This window comes from Procambarus clarkii, chromosome 52 (genome assembly GCF_040958095.1).
Source record: "Procambarus clarkii isolate CNS0578487 chromosome 52, FALCON_Pclarkii_2.0, whole genome shotgun sequence".
NCBI lineage: Eukaryota > Metazoa > Arthropoda > Malacostraca > Decapoda > Cambaridae > Procambarus > Procambarus clarkii.
Genome location: NC_091201.1, coordinates 7197361 through 7215470, shown reverse-complemented (window position 1 = coordinate 7215470; position 18110 = coordinate 7197361). Strand labels below are relative to the sequence as shown.

The 18110-nt window shown below is 43.9% G+C and overlaps 1 long non-coding RNA gene across 1 annotated transcript in view; it reads right to left on the bottom strand.

The window, feature by feature from the left end:
• Positions 1–17775, bottom strand: part of LOC138351995 (uncharacterized) — a 30400-nt gene extending 12625 nt beyond the window's left edge. Inside the window, exon 1 of the long non-coding RNA XR_011222681.1 lies at positions 17663–17775. This is a non-coding gene — a long non-coding RNA (uncharacterized lncRNA). The remainder of the gene's footprint in view (positions 1–17662) is intronic.
• Positions 17776–18110: the final 335 nt, after the last annotated feature.

Sequence of the window (18110 nt, the reverse complement as noted above, 5' to 3'; positions counted from 1 at the left end):
GTATAGTGTGTGTTGCTCTTACGTGCAATAGATGGTGTTGTTTCTTAAAGAAAAGTAATGTTTTTACCTTGTCACAGGTGAGGCATGTATATAGTAGGTATAATGCCTATTCAAATGCACGTTGTATCAAAATTTCAAAGAAATAGGTAAAGAGGTTTCGAAGATTTCCCTTACATGAAAACCTCTTAAAAAACACAGTTTTTCGAAAAAAAGCATGGTTTTCCTCTCACAGATGTGACATCTATATAGCATGCATATAAAAAAAACCTCTCGGATGCAAATGGAATATTGTGTGGAAATTTCAAAGCAATCGGTGAAGAACTTTCGGAGAATATCGATATTGAACAAACGAACATTTACATTTTTATTTATATAGACTAACTGTACCCAGTCCCCCCATCCTCTCGTCCTTCCAACCATTCCCCGCTCCCCCGTCCTCTCGTCCTCCCAACCACTCCCCATTCCGCAACCCCCCCTTCGTCCTCCCCACCATTCCCTGCCTCCCCTGTCCCCTCGTCCTCCCCCACCATCCCCCTCTCCCCTGTTCCCTTTTCCTCCCCAACATTCTCCATTTCCCCGTCCACTCGTTCCCACCATCTCCAACTCCCTCGTCCCCTCCTCCTCCCCCATCCCCTGTACTAGGTACTTTGTCCCTAGTTGGGGCACGTGAGGGATGGAGGGATTTATCAGTGGAACGCACCAAGCCATTACGATTATATAGCACTCGGAAAGGGGTCAGGTTAAGGATTACTTGGACTGTCGGGGGATTGAACGTCGACCTGCATGACTCGAGACCATCGCTCTACCGTCCACCACAAGTGGTTAAACAGGGCGGATGTGAGGTGTCCGCTCTACTCTAAACTTTCGATATTAACGCGAGATCACTTCTTTTATCAGAGCCGTCAGTTAACTACCTAAGATATGATAAATTTCGAACTATTAACTTAACATTTATGTGGTAATTCGATTTATTTATGTACCCTGAAAGGGAAACATTACTGACGCCTCTCTATCCATGGTGTGGCGCCATATGACGCTCTGTGTCGCTGATTAAGCAGTCTCTCTGTTCTAAAGACCAGCCACTTAGGCTGGACGGTAGAGCGCCGGTCTCGCTTCAAACAGGTCGGCGTTCAATCCCCGACCGTCCAAGTGGTTGGGCACCATTCCATCCCCCGTCCCTTCCCAAATCTTTATCCTGATCCCTTTCCAGTGCTTTATAGTCATAATGGTATAGCCAGACACCGTGGACAGCACTGCTCCTGTGTCAGGTAAGTCCACTGTGGGCTCACCGTAACCCGTGCTACTTGCCCCGCTCCTGTGCCAGGTAAGTTACGGGCTCACCTTAGCCCGTGCTACTTGGAACATGTTCCGAGTAGATGAATCTATAACAACAGCCAGACAAGGTACATGTATTTCCTTGTTCTGTAATACACCTATAGGTCATAACTAACTTATCATAAGTGGATATATATCCACAAAAACTGGTTGGACCCAAATTGGATTTCAGTGTAGGCCGAGACGTTGAGGAGCGTTGCACTGCATCTGGTTCTTCTGTTCACCTAGCAGTAAATACGTACTTGGCAATGGACAGCTGTTGTGGGATGCATCCTGAAGAACGCCGTCATAATAAAAGCAAGAATTAACGAAACTTTTGAAGGCCTAATGTACGATACAAGCCATATCCACCCAGGATAGTTCATACACTTGTTAAACCTACGTTTGAAACAACCCAAGAATCCTAGGTCTCTTTCCTGATAAACTGTTCCAAAGTCAACAACTTTGTTTTAAACCAAAGATTTACCAGTAATTCCTCCAAGGGCCCACTTGTCCATTTTGTGGATGCTATTGTACAGAGATGTTATTACCTGCTCGAAAGTATTGTTAGTGTACAGTCAATATCTAAGCCTGTTTATATGTGACTTATGGGACTTTTAAATGCTGAAATTGGTAAACATAATTGTGAATGGAGGAAATGTTCAAAGACGAATCTTGGTACCTCAGTCTTGGTACCATCTCGTATCAGGCCTGATGCTCAACACCAACACTTGAAGAAATAATTCACAAGCGAATGATATAATTTTATTGAATGATATCAATCATCCATCCAGCAAACCCATTCATCTCTATTTCCAGGCATTCACTTGTCCCTGGCTACGCCAACTTTTCCAGAAATATGAACTTGTGAGAAATCCAAGTTAAGAATGAGAGAGATACATAATGGTGGCGCGGGTGTAGAGGACAACACTGGTAGCCAGCTGGGAGACACCCCTGGCTGGGTATTGGAAATCATGAAGGAACTTCTGTCACAGAGACATGCATTATTGACACCCATTTTGATTCCTATTGAAGCCAGATCCAGGTTACATGAGCTGTGTGTTGGGAGTAAGATCCGGGATGCCCTAGAATCTGTTGATTGAGAGAGTTGAGGGTGTGAACATTTTATAATAAATTCATTGAATGATTAGCTAATATTAGACCCTTAACTTGTATTCTCATCTTCCTACTTTTGTAAAGTGTTGACACAATCGTCTCTGCTCTAATGGTAAACTACACTTTTTTTTCCATTGTATATCATCTTTCAAACTGTAAGCAAAATGTTGCTCACTTGAATCCAATATATAATCTTTGATTTACACTATTTTACACCCGTTTAGCGCAGCCTGTTGTAACGACCTATTTAGCGAAGCCATTACTGTAACGATCTGTAAATTTACTGTAAATTTGTGTAAACTAATCACATCGATAAATGTACAAAACAAGCTTCTACGAATAAAGTATTTAAATTCAATTCTATCCTGAACCTAAACTTATCCAATTGATAGCCATTGTTTCGCATTCTGTTTTGTGTTCATTTATTGGAGAAATAGAGAAGCGTGGGTGTTGCAACAGTGAGGGAGAGCGTGGGTGTTGCAACAATGAGAGAGAGCGTGGGTGTTGCAACAATGAGAGAGAGCGTGGGTGTTGCAACAATGAGAGAGAGCGTGGGTGTTGCAACAATGAGAGAGAGCGTGGGTGTTGCAACAGTGAGGGAGAGCGTGGGTGTTGCAACAGTGAGAGAGAGCGTGGGTGTTGCAACAATGAGAGAGAGCGTGGGTGTTGCAACAATGAGAGAGAGCGTGGGTGTTGCAACAATGAAAGAGAGCGTGGGTGTTGCAACAATGAGAGAGAGCGTGGGTGTTGCAACAATGAGAGAGAGCGTGGGTGTTGCAACAGTGAGGGAGAGCGTGGGTGTTGCAACAGTGAGAGAGAGCGTGGGTGTTGCAACAATGAGAGAGAGCGTGGGTGTTGCAACAATGAGAGAGAGCGTGGGTGTTGCAACAATGAGAGAGAGCGTGGGTGTTGCAACAATGAGAGAGAGCGTGGGTGTTGCAACAGTGAGGGAGAGCGTGGGTGTTGCAACAATGAGAGAGAGCGTGGGTGTTGCAACAGTGAGAGAGAGCGTGGGTGTTGCAACAATGAAGGAGAACATATTACTCTTCGGGACTCAATATTATTTGCGAAATATATATATATATATATATATATATATATATATATATATATATATATATATATATATATATATATATATATATATATATATAAAAATATATATATATATATATATATATATATATATATATATATATATATATATATATATATATATATATATATATATATATATATATATATTGTGACGGGAAAGTGTTGGGGTATAGATGTTCGGCAGTCCTCCAATGGCAGGTGTCAATGCCTGGTCACACTTACAAAAAAAAAGATAAACTGCTTGCCTGTTGTCTGTGGTAAGTGAGAGGGAGGAACACGTAAAACACAAAGTATGAACAATGAAACATTAATATTTACTTTAAACATAAATGAAAATGAAGAGAAATCTCGGGTAAATGAATAGTGTAATTGAATAACAAAGATAAATGCAAAAAACAATGTGAGACACAATAATAAATGGTAAAATGGTGCTGAGACTATTGGCTATGGCTGAGACCTCCCTTAGTATACAAAAGCCAGAGAGCTTAGTATGCCAGAGAGAGATGTCAACTCTAAGAGCACAAAGAATATTCTGAAGTTGATGGCTGGTCTAGGCTCAGACGTCGACTCAGGTAGATGGCGCTGAGGTGCAGTGTGCAGGTGTGTGGTCGGCGAGTCACCAGTCAGGAGCAGGCAGGCTGGGATGGGTAGTTGGCTGGTTGACGACGAGCCAGAATGGAGGGTGTGTGGAGTTGGGGGGGGGGGGCTTCTTGGGTACGTTTTGCCCAAGGGGCCCAAGGGGCCCAAGGGGGCCCAGGTAACAGGGGCATAGGGTGAAAGAAACTCTGCCCATTGTTTCTCGCCGGCGCCTGGGATCGAACCCAGGACCACAGGATCACAAGTCCAGCGTGCTGTCCGCTCGGCCGACCGGCTCCCATGGGGGTTTGGCCGCGCGGGTGGCCTGGGTGGCCATAGCAAGAGCTTTCATCCAACACCCCACAAGTGTATGTTAGTTTGAAAACTTCTTGACTAGAGTACCTAGAGCGACTAGCCAAATCTAGAAAACTAGGAAAACTAGCTGAGGGAATCTACATTCCCTCACATATATAATATGTATACAGTATATTTATAATATTACATATGTTTATATGTTCAAGTTTATGTGGGGGTACTTATCGCCTTGTGGAGAAAATATGGTCCTCTTGGGACCGTCTAGTTGACCGTTGTTTGTCCCAGGTCGGGGGCAGGATGCCACCTGTTGCCAGTTACTTGATTTGATTGGTTACCAGTTACCAGTTACCAGATTGGTTGCCAGTTACTTGATTACTGCCCGAAACGCTTTGCGTAATAGTGGCTTTAGGCATTGTATGTACTAGCTCTATCTATAAAGCCAACAAACTTTGTAAAATCTCTTTATGTATGTACCTTACCTAAATAAAAATTATTTTTATATTATTATATTTATATACTGATTATTTGCCTGTAATATCCTAAGGGAATTTCTGCTTTCTTCCAGCTTGCAATGTTATTTACTTACTCTATTACTAGTTCCTAGATCCACTTGCCCGTATTACAGTATATATTGCCAGTATATTATCACTGAGGGAGTATACTGTTACTGCGGGACGTCCCCTACACTGTGTAGGCCTCGTGGCTGTGGTGTAAACAGCCACGTGTGATGCCTCCTCCACAACTTTACATTTATACTTTTTGTATGTACAATTCTTTAACACTATCCACTAATTTATATGTTGTGTTACACGTTCCACTTCACTGTTCAATGTATCACTGCTCGCTATATTTGATATATATCGCTTATGCCTGTACACACGAGCCTGGTGGCACTGGCTCACCACGTGGGACCACCTTTATTCTGTATTTAACTCAAAGTTCCATTGTTTATTTCTGTATTCAACTTTCCTATGAGTCACTATGCACTTGGTGATCACTGTGGGCCGTAATCCATGGTTGTAATCCTAAAAAAGCCCGGTTTATTCCAGTGTTTTAACGGAGCGCAACGACGACACGTCCGTCCCCTCCCCCGCGAACTATCCTGACCTCTGAGGTGCTCTGAGGCCCCAGCTGCTCCTGTCAACTTGTTCCGAGAAGAGGATTTCCCGCCGCTCCCACTGGAGGCAGTCTCCGGTGATAGATGATGAGGAGGCTGCGAGTCCCGTTTGCTGCTGCGGCTCCCCTGGCGACGCCTGACGTTCCTCCGGTTGTTGCCGACCCTCCTCCGAGTATTGCGGTACTGTCGGTTGGTCTGCCTGATCCTGTTGCTGTCCCAGCTGCTTCCGTGGGCCTTCCTGGAGCTCCCTGTGTGACGTCGCTAGTCTTCTCCCTCGTCTTCAGATGCTGCGCCTGGCCCTGTGTCCGTGACTAGGGTCCCGTATGTGCTGGGTGCTGGGGTGGCTGCGGAGCCTCCTGCTGTGTGTGGCCTGGTTCCCCCTGTGGTAGAGGCTGCTGCCGTTCTGTGTCGGCCGTCGGTTCATCCGGCTCGTGCTACCTGCAAAAGCCTGCGGTTCCGGGTGAAGTTACGTCTTCAGGTGGTAGAGTGGTAGGTGGAGCTGTCCTCTACCTCATAGACTCTGGAGAGGGCGTCTGCTATGATGTTGTCAGAACCCTTGATGTAGAAGATCTCCAGGCTGAAATTCTGCAGATATAAAGCCCATCGTAGAAGCCGTTGATTGTTGAATTCGGCTTGCTGCAGGAAGCGTAGGGGATTGTGGTCCGAGTAGATGGTGGTAGACCGAGTACCTTGTAGGTACGGTTCGAAGTGGTGCAAGTTCAGGACGATGGAGAGGAGCTCCTTTTCGATCGTGCTGTAGTTCCTCTGGTGTGGTTTTAACTTGTAGCCGTAGTAGCTAACAGGTAGAATCTCCTCGACTCGTTCTTGCATCAGGACACCCCCGATGCCGGTACCACTGGCGTCGACATGGAGGATGAAAGGCTTCGTGATATCTGGCGAGGCGAGAATAGGATTAGAACAGAGCAGGAATTTAAGTTGTTCAAAAGCAACGGTTTGCTGCATGGTCCAATGATACCGTTGCTTGGGGCTGGTTAAAGTGATCAATGGTGTCGCCACCGTACTAAAGTTCTTCACAAACCTACGGTAGTAGGAGGCAAGACCAAGTAAGCGCAGGAGCTGCTTCCTGGTGGTAGGCTGTGGGTAATGCTGGATGGCTAGGGTATGTATGTTTAACGGAGCTATGCTGCCACTCTCTATCTCATGACCAAGATAACGCACTTTACCTTTGGCAAAGGTGGACTTGCCCAAGTTGATGGTGAGGCCGGATGTCAGGAACTTGGCAAATAATCGTTGCAGCTGGAGCAGATAGTTCGCTCCAGGTGTTGGTTGCCACAACGATATCATCCAAGTAGGCGTAGGTGTTATCTAAACCCTGGATGACGCGGTTGACAGCTCGCTGGAAGGTGGCCAGGACATTTCATAGTTCAAATGGAAGGCGTTCGTATCTGTAAAGGCCAAAAGGAGTGGTAAAGGCAGATATTTCCTTAGCTCGCTCCGTCAAACATACTTGGTAATATCCTTTTAGTAAGTCCAGCTTCGATAGGTACCGCGCATTACCAATGGCGTCAAGGATGTCATCTATTCTAGGTAATGGGTACGCATCCTTGACAGTCACAAGATTCAATTTCCGATAGTCGGTACATAACCTCATCTTACCATGCGGTTTTGGCACCAAGATGCAGGGTGAGGCCCAAGGGGACTCACAAGGGGTGGCCAGCCCATAATCCAGGAGGTACTGTACCTCAGCACGCATGACTTCCTTCTTACTCGGGCTGATTCGGTAGAAAGGTTGATGAATCGGCCGGGTGTCGGGGAGTAGTTGGATGTCGTGCTGAACCACATTACACTCGTGTGGATCATCGTTGAACAACTTCTGGTGTTCCTTGAAGATTCTGATGAAAGGTGTACTATTATTGTCCTGCAAATAGGTATGAAGATTAGTAAGGATTTCCGAGTTGGAAGGCACCGACTCGGTGTTAGTGCTTTCGGGAGAAGCAGGGAAGGTTTCACTGTGGAGGTATGGACCTTTAAATGTGGAGACTGATGCCAACACAGTGGGGGAGTACCTTGATATTGCTTCAGGAGGTTGACGTGGCATTACTGGGTCTTCCGCCGCCTATCTGGAGTCTCAAGAACGTAGTTGTGATTGTTTCTGCACTCCTTGATGCGGTAGGGTCCTGAAAACTTGTTTTGCAATGGAGAACCTGGGATAGGAAAATATGCCAACACGAAGTCTCCTAGTTTAAATTTCCTTAATTTGCTGCTTTGGTCAAAATGAGTCTTCATCCTCTCCGGAGCTTTCAATAGATTGTCATTAGCAAATAATTTACGTACTCTCTCTAGAATGTGTTTTAAGTTTTGAAGAAACTGGGGCACATTCTGAGGGTCACTGAAGGTGGCATTATGTAGAGAGTCTTTGAAAGCTTTGAGAGGAGTACGGCACTTACGTCCGTAGAGCATCTTATAAGGAGATACTCCAAAAGACTCATTGGGGAGACTTCTGAAAATGCACATAATGAGATCAAGTTGTTTATCCCAGTCCTTCAAGGTGTCATTGCAGAATTTCTTTAGGAGTGCTTTAATAGTCTGATGACTACGTTCAAGAGAACCCTGTGAAGCAGGATGATAGGGGCTGGACAGTACCTGTGTGATGTTGAACTCCTCCAGTGTCTTCTTGAAGAGATCACTGGTGAAGTTGGTGCCACAGTCGCTTTGAACCTCTCTTGGAAATCCATACTGGGTGAAGATCTTCAATAAGTGTTTCACCACAGTAGCAGCCGTAATGTTCTTTACTGGAACTGCTATGGGGAATCTGGTAGTAGGACACATGATAGTTAATATATAGGCGTTGCCAGAACTGGTCCGGGGTAAAGGACCAACACAGTCTATGATGAGTCTGTGGAAAGGTTCCGCAGGCACCTGGATGGGTTTTAGTGGAGCCAGGGGAATAGAGATGTTAGGTTTACCTGCCATCTGACATGTATGACACTGTTGTACGTACTTTTTAACGTCTTTTACCATACCTGGCCAGTAGTAGTCTTGTCTGATTCCGTGGTAGGTTTTGTTGAAACCATAGTGAGAAAGAGCTCCGTGGGCCAGGTGTAGAATATCGGGCCGTAGGCTGGTGGGAATCACTAGTTGTTCGACATTGGCCCAATCGTCATCCTCCTTCAGCTTGCTGGGTCTGTATCTGCGGTAGAGCAACTCATTCTCTAGGAAGAACCCAGGGATACTGTCAGGTTGAGTCTCAGCCTGGAAGAACAATGGTGTTAATGATTGATCTTCCCTCTGTAACTTACGGAACTCCAAACTGGTAAGATTTGGGGGTAGATTCTGAGGGTCTTGAGGGACTGCGGTAGCAGTAGAGTCAGCTGGTTGCGGTCGTGCAGCTTGTGCACGGGTGGTCACCAAAACCGGAGGAGAAACTTTATCACTTTCTTGGACCTCTGCTGGAACATATTCAAAGATGGGATTATCCATTACAGAGGTACACACCTGGGGTTTGTCCGTGGTGATCAGGTTGGACGGTTGCAGATCTTCTGGCAAGTCGTTGCCCAGGAGAAGTTGCACTCCAGGCATGGGAAAAGGCTTTTCCCTGATGGCGACTTGGACTTCACCGGTCACGAAGGGACAATCCAGATGGACTCTGGCGAGTGGATACGGAGTGGTAGCAGTGAGGTCAGTGATAAGGACTGTTTCCCCGGTGTAGGTGATGTTAGGCACAGCTGATTTCAATATAATGGACTGAAGAGCCGCTGTGTCCCTCAAGATCTTCAATTTGAAACGTCCCTCCGAATCTGTACCGTTGGTAGAGACAGTTCCAGGATACAGGTGTTTACTGAAGAGAGAAAGATCATTAACATGAACACCAACATTCATCACAGGCTTACCTGACTTAGGAGGAGTCTGTTTGTGTTTAGTAGATTCATTGCTCTTGTATTGAGCCTTCGCACATCTATCTATGGTATGTCCATAGAGTTTGCACTACTTATAATACAATTGTGAGCTCGCTTCATCTGTACTCACTTTATCGTAACTGTACCAAGACTTCTTACTGGGAGGTGGTGATGGTGTCAGCCGGTGGATGAGGCTGTAGGTGTCAGCCGACTTCGCACATTTGATGTAGTCGGTTTCTTCTTTATCTGCTAGATATAAATGGACGGAAGGGGGAACACGTCTCAAGAATTCCTCAAATAGCATGAGGTTGATGAGTTCTGCAAATGTAGAGACATGTGCTGCTTCCAGTCATTTCATGAAATATCTTTTCTTGGTATTGGCAAATTCTAAAAAGGTGGTGGTACTTGCCTTTAGATAATCACGGAATTTTCGTCTGTAACTTTCGGTGGAGAGAAGGTAGGCGTCCAAAACTGCTTGCTTCAGGGTCTGGTAGTCATTCTCAGACGCTAAGGTACTGAGAGTAACTGCAGCTCTACCTGTGATATGCACTCTGAGAAGGGTAGACCATTGATCTGCAGGCCAGCTAAGTTTATTAGCTAGGGTCTCAAAGGTGGTAAAAAAGACGTCAATCTCTGTCTCAACGAATGGTGGCAATAACTTACTTGCATGGGAGACATTGAAACTTACTGGAAGACTAGCGGTAGCTTGTTGGCGCTGAGTGTGGTGTGTAGTTTCCAACGTGAGTTCTCATTGACGACATTCTATAGCCATATCCGCTTGCTTTTTATCATGCTCGCGTTGCATCTCCAGGTGACGATGTTTTGCTTCAAGCTGTACTCGCTCACGCTCTCTGAGTAGTACAGTCTCACGTTCCTGTTCTTCTTTCCTGATTACAGCCGCTCTTTCCCTTATTGCAGTTTCTTCTTTCCTTATTTGTAGAGCTTCTTTCGCCAGGGCAGCCTCTCGTTCTTGTTCTTCTTTCCTCAAGGCGGCCTCTCGTTCTTATTCTTCTTTCCTCAAGGCGGCCTCTCGTTCTTGTTCTTCTTTCCTCAAGGCGGCCTCTCGTTCTTGTTCTTCTTTCCTCAAGGCGGCCTCTCGTTCTTGTTCTTCTTTCCTCAAGGCGGCCTCTCGTTCTCTGATCTGAAGAGCTTCTTGCTGTTGCTCCCTTTCAAGTTTTGCAAGTTCGAGTTTGAGTTTCAAAGTTGCCAGATCATGTTTATCTGCAATAGAATAAGTTTCGTGAGTTTCAGAGTCAATCTTCCCTTCATCTAAGAGGTGATCCATAATTAAGTTATGCAATTCATTTTTGTTGGCTCCATGGGGAACATCTTGTTGATACTCGTGTGCAAGAGTTTGTAATTCAGTCGTCTTGGCACAACATAAGGTCCCTATTTCACCTGCTGGATCGTTATGAAAAGCTTGGAGACGAAACATGGTGAAATATAGCAAATAAATGTACAACGAATATAGTTGTGATATGGTAAATGTCAGAAACAGGATAACGTGGCAACTGGTAACTATCCTGTGGAATTTTAATCTTTAACAATTAACGGTATATGGCCGGTTTCAAGATCATGTCGACTAAGACTGATGATGTCGGCCAATCATCAGCCAGATACCCACACCCACGTACAGACTGGCGAAATGACTCAATGGCTTGCAGACTCCTTATGTCCCTTGCGCCTTCAGCCTGAAGTCTCAAAAGGAATTTGTTGACTTACTGCGGGGAACACGGGCCACAGGGATAAGAGCCTCGTTGGACGTAGAATCACTGTTTACCAACGTACCTGTCGATGAAACAATCGGGATGATAGCGGACAGAGTGTATCATGATCGGGCCTGTACTCCTCTTGACAAACCAGAAAACATTCTAAGGAAACTACTCCAAGCCTGTACTAAAGAGGCACCCTTCTTGAGCCCGGATGGGCACATGTATAAGCAAGTAGATGGGGACCGCCATGGGTTCTCCCCTAGGTGTCCTGTTTGCAAACTTCTACATGGGTACCATCGAGCAAAAAGTCTTAGTCGACATGAACTTGAAACCGGCAATATACTGCAGGTATGTTGACGACATTTTTACACAGGTACCTGATGTCAGACATCTGCAGGAGCTGAAGGAGGCATTTGAGCAGAATTCTGTGTTGCGTTTCACTTACGAGATGGAGAAGGATGGGAAGCTGCCCTTTCTAGATGTAACAGTCATGGAAAGGAGCGGAGGTTTCCACACTGCAGTCTACACTAAGGAAACAAACATAGGAATGTGCCTAAATGCCAACAGTGACTGCCGAGACAGGTACAAGAGGAGTGTTGTTAACGCATATGTCGACCGTGCTCTCAGCCACAGCTCAGGATGGAAGCAAGTCCACAAAGAACTCTGTAGGGTAAGGCAGGTCCTAGTCAACAACGGTTTCTCCAATGGTTTCGTTGAAGACATCATAAGAAGGAAAGTGAAACGCCATGCAACCTCTGAAGTGACAAATAACACAACACCTATACCCCTTATTAGACTATTTTACAGGAACTTCTTTTCCACAGCTCATAAAACGGAGGAAAGGGTCCTGAAAGATATTGTTAATAGAAACGTTATCCCTACAGAGAAAAATCAGAAGATACAACTGACGATTTACTATAAAACCAAAAAAACGGCCAGCCTACTCACGAGAAACTCTCCAGACACAAAGCAGAACGCTTTAAAAGAGACCAACGTCGTCTATGCCTTCAAATGCCCTCTTGGGGACTGTAAGCCTCAAAAAACTCAGTATATAGGCAAGAAAAACAACATCTCTTTCCATGCGATTAACGATGCATAAGCAACACGGCTCCATTAAGGAACATATAATCTCTTCCCACAACCAAACCATCACCAGAGAAATCTTAGCAAACAACACAGAAATCATCGATAGATACAGCGATAGCAGGCGGCTTGACATCTGCGAGGCACTACACATCAAGAAGTCAACACCAGCAATCAACAGTCAATTAATGCACAACTATATTCTACCCACTTCAAGACTCCGCTCCAATATAGAAGCATCAAGAAATATGGGCCAATAGGCCCTCTGCAATTACTTCCATTCTTACCTTCAATACCCATTGTTTCGTGTTCTATCCTGTGTTGAAAGTTTTGTTCACCTCATCCAAAAACTGTTGTAACATATCACCTCACCAAAATGCGGGTATAAAATGAAAAATGAAAGCTGTTTAAATAATAGCATAAGTAAGAACTCTGTTTAGTGTTTGCAGGATATAGTTGTGTGTGTGTAAACTAAAAGTCATTGAAAATGTAATAAATTATTTCGAAACGCGTTCAAGTGTCGCGTCAGACTAGAAATAAAAATGAATTTTGGAGAATTGATTTTTCAATTACCATCAACAGTGAAAAGAAACATAAGAAAGATCGAGAAAATTCGTGTTACAATTATTAATCTTACTTTTCGGTCATATTTAATAATATATGTCTACAGGAAAGACTGCTACCAAAATATACATACATATTTATATATATTATTAAATATGACCAAAAAAGTAAGATTAATAATTCTAACACGAATTTTCTCAATCTTTCGTACATTTCTTTTCACTGTTGGAGGTAATTCAAAAATCAATTCTCCAAAATTCATTTTTATTTCTAGTCTGACGCGACACGAGCGCGTTTCGTAAAACTTATTACATTTTCAAAGACTTTAGTTTACAAATACACAACTGAATAGAACTTAAACATCTCCGATTTTGTTTATATCTACATTTGAGTGAGGTGGATGGGGTGAGGTGGCATTAATAGGGTATTAATTTCATCAACACAAGACAGAACAAGAGGTGGCATTAATAGGGTATTAATTTCATCAACACAAGACAAAACACGAAACAATGGTTATTGAAATGGAAGTGATTGTAGAAAGCCTATTGGTCCATATTTCTTGATGCTTCTATATTGGAGCGGAGTCTTGAGGTGGGTAGAATATAGTTGTGCATTAATTGGCTGTTGATTGCTGGTGTTGACTTCTTAATGTGTAGTGCCTCACAAACGTCAAGCCGCCTGCTATCGTTGTATCTATCGATAGATACAAGTCGACGAAGAACTCTGTAGGGTAAGGCAGGTCCTAGTCAACAACGGCTTCTCCAATGGTTTCGTTGAAGACATCATAAGAAGGAAAGTGAAACGCCAAGCAACCTCTGAAGAGACAACTAACACAACACCTATACCCCCTATTAGACTATTTTACAGGAACTTCTTTCCACAGCTCATAAAACGGAGGAAAGGGTCCTGAAAGATATTGTTAATAGAAACGTTATCCCTACAGACAAAAATCAGAGGATACAACTGACGATTTACTATAAAACCAGAAAAACGGCCAGCCTACTCATGAGAAACTCTCCAGACACAAAGCAGAACGCTTTAAAAGAGACCAACGTCGTCTATGCCTTCAAATGCCCTCTTGGGGATTGTAAGCTCCAAAAAACCCAGTATATAGGCAAGACAACAACATCTCTTTCTAGGCGTTTAACGATGCATAAGCAACAGGGCTCCATTAAGGAACATATAATCTCTTCCCACAACCAAACCATCGCCAGAGAAATCCTAGTAAACAACACAGAAATCATCGATAGATAAAGCGATAGCAGACAGCTTGACGTTTGCGAGGCACTACACATTAAAAAGTCAACACCAGCAATCAACAGCTAATTAATGCACAACTATATTCTACCCACCTCAAGACTCCGCTCCAATATAAAAGCTTTTAAGAAATATGGACCAATAGGCTTTCTACAATCACTTCTATTCAATACCCATTGTTTCGTGTTCTGTCTTGTGTTGATGAATTTAATACCCTATTAATACCACCTCACCCCATCCACCTCACTCAAATGTAGATATAAACAAATCGGAGATGTGTAAGTTCTATTCAGTTGTGTATATGTAAACTAAAGTCTTTGAAAATGTAATAAGTTTTACGAAACGCGCTCAAGTGTCGCGTCAGACTAGAAATAAAAATGAATTTTGGAGAATTGATTTTTGAATTACCACCAACAGTGAAAAGAAATGTACGAAAGATTGAGAAAATTCGTGTTAGAATTATTAATCTTACTTTTTCGGTCATATTTAATAATATATGTCTACAGGAAAGACTGCTACCAAAATATACTAATATATATATATATATATATATATATATATATATATATATATATATATATATATATATATATATATATATATATATAAATATATATATATATATATATATATATATATATATATATATATATATATATATATATATATATATATATATATATATATATATATATATATATATATATATATATATATATAGTAGTAGGCATCCTTCAGTCTCGGGAGACAATGGAGTTGCGCCCTAGTTGTCAATCCTGGTGCAGCGTCTGGTGTGACTGATGAGGCCAATCCGAGAGTGGCAGTCCATCCCACACCGAGCACAAACGAAGTCCGATTCTGGTCTGTCTTCCTGGTTACCGGCTTTCCTTCTCTGTCTCTTTGCCTCCGATTCCTTGGCAAGTGACTCCTCGAACTTGGAGAGACCTCGTTGAACAGACTGCCTCCAGGCTGAACGGTCTGCAGCCAGTGTCTCCCATATAGCGAGATCGACGTCCATGGCTTTCAGGTCCCTTTTGCATACGTCTTTGTACCGTAGCTGGGGCTTGCCTACTGGACGCTTTCCCTGCCTCAGCTCTCCATACAGGAGATCCTTGGGGATCCTGCCGTCGCCCATTCGCACAACGTGCCCGAGCCAGCGCATTCGTCTCTGTTTCAGCATTGTGTACATGCTGGTGATTCTTGCTCTCCCCAAGACGTTGTTGTTTGTCACCTTGTCCTGCCAGGTGATGTCCAAGATGTGTCTAAGGCAGCGCATGTGGTAGGCATTCAGCCGTCTTTCCTGACGGGCGCGGAGTGTCCAAGACTCACTGCCATAAAGGAGAGTGCTCAGGACACAGGATCTGTAAACCTGAATCTTAGTATACTCAGTTAGCCTATTATTGGCCCACACTCTCTTTGTCAGTTTGGACATAGTAGTAGATGCCTTACCGATGCGTTTGTTTAGCTCCATATCAAGAGAGAGGGAGTCAGAGATTGTGGAGCCCAGGTACACGAAGTCGTGAACAACTTCCAGTTTGGAATCAGAGATGCCGATGTCAGGTGGGGAGTCCACTCCTTGTCCCATGACTTGTATTTTCTTCAGACTGATGGTGAGTCCGAAAGCCTGAGAGGCCTCGCTGAAGCGGGTTATGAGCCGTTGGAGGTCTTCAGCTGAGTGGGCAGTGACTGCTGCGTCGTCGGCAAAGAGGAAGTCGCGCAGACACCTCAGCCGAACCTTTGTCTTGGCTCTCAGCCTGGCGAGGTTAAAGAGCTTCCCATCCGACCTGGTCCGGAGGTAAATGCCTTCCGTGACAGATCCGAAGGCGTGCCGCAGCATAACTGCGAAGAAAATCCCGAATAGGGTTGGAGCCAGTACGCAGCCCTGCTTTACTCCACTTCGGATGTCAAAGGCGCCTGATGTTAGGCCATCAAAGACCACGGTGCCCCTCATGTTCTCATGGAAAGATCTGATGATGCTGAGGAGCCTGGGTGGGCATCCGATCTTGGGGAGGATCTTGAACAGGCCATCCCTGCTGACGAGGTCGAAGGCCTTCGTCAGGTCTATGAAGGCTACAAAGAGTGGCTGCTTCTGTTCCCTGCATTTCTTCTGCAGTTGTCTGAGGGAAAAGACCATGTCGATGGTGGACCTGCCAGCTCTGAATCCACATTGTGATTCTGGATAAACTCTCTCTGCAAGTACTTGGAGCCTCTTCAATGCGACTCGAGCAAACAGCTTTCCGACAATACTGAGGAGGGAGATTCCACGGTAGTTGTTGCAGTCGCCCCTGTCACCTTTATTCTTATACAGTGTGACGATGTTGGCATCCCTCATGTCCTGTGGCACCTCTCCTTCTTCCCAGCAGAGGCAGAGAATTTCGTGCAGCTCCATGAGCAGGCTACCTCTGCAGCACTTCAAGGTCTCAGCAGGAATGCCATCTTTGCCAGGAGCTTTACCAGAAGCAAGGGAGTCTAGGGCATCGCTGAGTTCTTCCAGGGTCGGTTCACTGTCGAGCTCCATTAACACAGGCAGACACTCAATGGCGCTCAGGGCATCTTCGGTGACCACATTGTCCCTGGCGTATAGCTCAGAGTAGTGCACGACCCAGCGCTTCAGCTGCAGTGTCTGGTCCTGAATCACCTCGCCAGTGGCAGATTTCAGAGGAGCGGTCTTCCTCTGGATTGGGCCAAGGGCCTGCTTGATGCCGTCATACATTCCCCTTACATTGCCTGTATCCGCTGCAGTCTGTATCTGGGAGCAGAGCTGGAGCCATATATATATATATATATATATATATATATATATATATATATATATATATATATATATATATATATATATATATATATATATATATATATATATATGTATATATATGTATATATGCGAACAAGCCTGAATGGTCCCCAGGACTATGTGCGACTGAAAACTCACACCCCAGAAGTGACTCGAACCCATACTGCCAGGAGCAATGCAACTGGTATATACAGGACGCCTTAATCCGCTTGACCATCACGACCGGACAAAAGGAAGTGATAGCTGAAACTATTTGAACCACTTCCCCGCCGGCACTCGGATGGTAATCTTGGGCATAGCATTTTATCAAATCACTTCATTCTTTGGGGCACACGTGAGGAACACAAATGCGAACAAGCCTGAATGGTCCCCAGGACTATATGCGACTGAAAACTCAGTCGCGGGTGTGAGTGAGTGGGTGTGAGTTTTCAGTAATATGTATATATATATGTATATATATATATATATATATATATATATATGTATATATATATATATATGTATGTATATATATATATATATATATATATATATATATATATATATTATATATATATATATATATATATATATATATATATATATATATATATATATTTATTTATTATTTATATATAATAAAATGCATAATAACCTTTAAAGGTTTAACCTTTTAATACATAATAAAGCAAAAAAAATCAAAAGGAAGCGGGTGGTAGGAGAAAAGCACACGGAAACAGTATTGGAGGGGATCTAAACATTCCCTCTAATACGTTATGCGTGGTTTCCTCCGAGGCTAAGGGTCCCCTTCTTCCAGCCCAAGGTGGTACTCCCTTCCATACATGCTAAATATACCGGTATACCGGTATGGTATACATACCGTTAACATATGCTGTACGTTCCCGGTTCTTTAAGGCAGGTGGCGCTGTGTGGAGGTGGTCGATAACAGACTCGTTGTGTCACCATGTTAAGCGGCGCCCGAAGTTTGAGCGGTGTTTGTCATGCTCCGTCAACACACTCACCCGTGGAGTCCGTAGCAAACACCTGATAACACGATAAGAAACTTGTTATAAGCTGTAATCACTGCGATACAGCTGTAATTACTGTGGTACAGCTGTAATCACAGTTCTGCACAATAATGTTATTGTGTATGTTAGAGCGAACTTCAGTAGCCAGACACAGCGACAAGTTGAGGCACGTTTACATACACAAGCCATTTCCAGTCGGGAAGGAAATTGTTTGGCACGGTGCCGTTCATCTAATGACCCTGTTCAAGCAGCAAATAGAAACAAGGTACTTTGTGAACAGGCGTGTGGGGGAGTTTTGTC